This window comes from Aegilops tauschii, chromosome 1 (assembly GCF_002575655.3).
Source record: "Aegilops tauschii subsp. strangulata cultivar AL8/78 chromosome 1, Aet v6.0, whole genome shotgun sequence".
Taxonomy (NCBI): domain Eukaryota; kingdom Viridiplantae; phylum Streptophyta; class Magnoliopsida; order Poales; family Poaceae; genus Aegilops; species Aegilops tauschii.
Window position 1 is genome coordinate 31456583 of NC_053035.3, and position 4038 is coordinate 31460620.

Here is a 4038-nt window from a genome sequence, read left to right on the forward strand (position 1 = left end):
TCTCTCCTCTATCCTTTCTTCTTCTCCTCTTTTTTTTCTTCTTTTTTTTCTTCGATCTTCTCCTCTATTCCTTTTCTTCTTCTCCTCTTTTTATTTCTTCTTCGTTTTCTTATGTTTTATCGGGTCTGTCGTCGTCGATATACCCCTCTCCCGATAACTTCAACACGAAGGGGGGTCGATATACCCCCTCCCCGCCGATAATATTATTTTCCCATGTACGTATGTCGTCGTTGTCAATATAACCCCCTCCCGATAACTTCAACACGTGGGGGGGGGTCGATATACCCCTCCCCGATAACATTATTTTCTCATGTATGTATGTCGTCGTTGTCGATATATATAACTCCCTCCCAGATAACTTCGACATGATGGACGGTCGATATTTATACCCCCTCTCGACCGTGATAACTTATACCACGGGAGCACCCCCCGGCCCTCTCGCTCGACCAAAACTCTCGAGGACACCCAAACCCTAGAAAAAAACGATGTCGGTCTCCTACCCCCTCCCGCCGCGCCCCTACCCTTGAAGCGTTGCCTAGGCCACCCCAAACCCGGAATAAGCTAGGTCTACGTTTGCACTAATATATCCACCTGCTGTCATGTTTGTGTAATAATTGCCATGTTGTAATATTTGCAGAAACAATGGAGCACGGACGAGACGAGCAAGCAGAAGAGGTGTTGGGGGACATAATCTTAGCCGGAGGTGATATCTTGCCGTATCTTAACGACAATGATGGTCTGGAAGAACAGGGTGAAGAAGCAGGCTACGGTGATCGAAGAGTGGAGGAGGAAAGACATGATTATGATGGCTCCGGTGACCCAATGCTGGTGCAAGAAGGAGCCCGTGGTGACGGCTCCGGTGACCGAACAGAGTCCGGCCAGGTTTATATATTAGTTAAGCCTGTGCTGACTAGCTAATTGATGCATTCATTGTTTTGGTATGTACACATATTAATTAACACTCGTCTTTCTTCTTTTTTCTAGCCCTCCGGATCGAGCACAACTGCGGTAAAGAGACGAGGCCCGAAGAGGAAGTTGCGCTCGGATGAAAGGTTTGAGATCACAGCAATCGCGCGCGACGGCCAACCGATTGAACCCCTCCGGACAAAGGATGCTTTTGCTGCTCAGTGCGGGGTTCTAGTTAGGGACAAGATCCCGATCAGCATCCACCAATGGTATAAGCCTAAGAAGGAAGACCCTGAGGTGTCTTATGTCAATGATATGCAGAAAGATGATCTTTGGACTGAGCTGAAGGCAAATTTCACCCTACCGCCAGAGGAGGATCCGGAGAAGCCAGTTATAGAGCAATTAATCAAGTCTCATGCTCTTAAGAAGATGGCAGACCTATTCAGGAGGTGGAAGAATGAGCTGAAAACTTTTGTCGACAAAGAAGAGACACCAGAATTTGTCGGCCGGTATGAGAAGATCAGAGATCACTGGCCCGCATTTGTGGCCCACAAGACATCAGAAAAGAGTAACAAGATGTCAGCGACAAACAAGCAGAATGCTGCGAAGAAGAAGCTTCACCATCGCACGGGGTCAGGTGGCTACCTCAAAGCCCGGCCTAAGTGGGCCAATTCTGAGAGGGATCTGCTTGATAAAGGGATCGAACCAGAGACAATGAACTGGCCAGACCGTTGCCGGACTTGGTTCTTCGGGGCTGGCGGAACCTTGGACCCTGTATCAGGGAGGTGTCGTTGGACGGACGAGCAACTTGCAATACCCGTCAAGAAGCTTAAGCACTATATCGATGCAGCGCAGGAAGGGATGTTCGTTCCAGACAGAGAGAACGACGAGCTCACAATGGCCCTCGGGAATCCTGAGCACCCTGGACGGACACGAGGCACGCCAGGCTCCGTTCCGTGGAAGGCTGGTTTTCCGGACGCGGGTGGTTACAAAACCCAGGAGAGGAGGAAAAAAGTGGAGCAGATCCAAATTCAGAAGCTGCACGAAAGGGTTCAAGCGCTAGAGGAACGAGACGGCAATCGACATGCCGAAACTTCCCCCGAAGCTACACCGCCATCTCAGCGGAGAAGCAGCGTGGCTTCCACCGAGCTGCTTCAGCTGGAGCATGCGGCTCCTGCTAGCTACCCCATGGATGCTATCACGGAGTCTCAACATTGCCACCTTATGGCGGAATGGCAGAACTTCAAAGTCAAGGCGGCTGTTGGCTCTGTTTTACCTCCTGAACCCGGCGCAACCTACCACTGCCGGCCGATTCCAGAAGGATATGCTAGGGTGATGGTGGATGAAATAACGGAGGGATTTGAGGAGCTCCAGCTTGACCACCCTACCGGTGAAGGGGAGACTCGGCTGGGTTCTGCTCTGAAGACTCCATGCCTATGGCGGAAGGAGCTCATCAAGCTTCCGAACTGGACGGCTCCGGCGAGTAAGGGCACTCCGCCTCCTCCTCCGGCGAGTGATTAGGGCACTCAGCCTCCTCCGGCGCGTGGCGGCACTCCGCCTCTTTCTCCGCCTGCGCCGGCGCGCCAGAGCAGCCAGCCTCCTCCTTCTCCGCCTCGTCAGCAAGGGCGGAAGAGACCCGCCGCCGCTGCGGCTGCTCCGGCGCGTCGTAGTCCTTCTCCTCCGCCTCGTAAGCAAGGAAAGAAGACAGCCGCAGCCGCTCCGTCTGCTCTGCCGGCGTCTAGCAGTACAGCTGCCAGAGGCGGGAGGCAATACAGATTCGGTCCTTCTGTGAAGACTCCAGGGAAGTTACCATACGAGAGGACCGAGGAGGAAACCAGGAAGATTGTGCGAGCCGAAGTGACAAACTTCTTCGAAGGGGTGAAAGCAAAGAAACATCCACCTCCGGAGGAGAAGGTAGATCCGGTGAAAGCAAAGCGCACTCTGGCTGCCCTGACAAAACCACCAAAGTCTCCGCCGAGAGGCAACTATGAACGCATTCTTGCAAAGACATATGCCGAAGCGGAGCGGTCGGGAAGTACTGTCAGTGATCAAAGGTTAAAAGAACGACGAGCTGGGAAAAAAATTGCCCAGCTCGGCGAACAAGTGAACCAATCGTGCCCCCCGCTCAAGGTGTCAAAAGACATCGTCGCTAATGATCCGAGGATGGTGCCCGGTTATAGCAATCTTGGAGATTACCTGCCCGACGATGTACATTATGAAATCATGGAGGTGGACGAACACAAATACCATTACGGGAAGCCTCTCGTCAAAGATGAAAGATCTCTAACAATGATGATGCGAAGACTACATGATTGGTACATGAAAACCTGCAGAGAGTCTGATGGGATGAATACTTTGACGCTGAGAGTTAAACCGGAGCATGACCTCGTTGGAATTGATCTACTGAATGTTCCATTTGAGGATTTCCTCCAGTTTTACAATCAAAAGGCCCTCGATAAAACAACGATCACTTGCTGCTGTCTGTAAGTAGTACTACTTCTGTCATTAAGTCTCTCTATATAGGTCAGCTCTTTCATTGCATGTATTTATAATTATCCTCACTATATTATGCAGATTGAAGATCGCTGAATTGAAGAAAAGACAAATCGGTGATATTGGGTTCATTAACACAAATCTCATAGATGCATATACGGTTGAAAAATATCCCAAAGAAGCCGAGGCCAACTTGCTACAATCGTTGGTATTAAATCAAAACAAAGATATAATACTCTTTCCTTACAACTTCAAGTGAGTGTTACTGTCTTGTGCATATTCGGTTTCCCTTATTAGTCCAGGTTATGGTAATGTAATTGATGACTTATGCATGCATGCGCAGCTTCCACTATATTCTCCTAGAGATTAAGCTTGAGCAGGGAGTAGTAACCGTCTTAGACTCGAGACGAAAGATCCCCAGGACTATGCGAACATGACTCAAATGCTCGAGAAGTAAGTTAAATCGATCATTATCCACCATATCAGCAACTTTGTTCATTTCCTGATATCAAGTAATTGTTTTCTTTGTCTGGCAGGTTTGGAGAAAATTCACCACAAAAGCTCCGGGACCGCCGAAGAAGCTGCAATTTAATCACCCGAAAGTAAGTACTATAGTAGCATGTTCCGCGCATCTCCTAG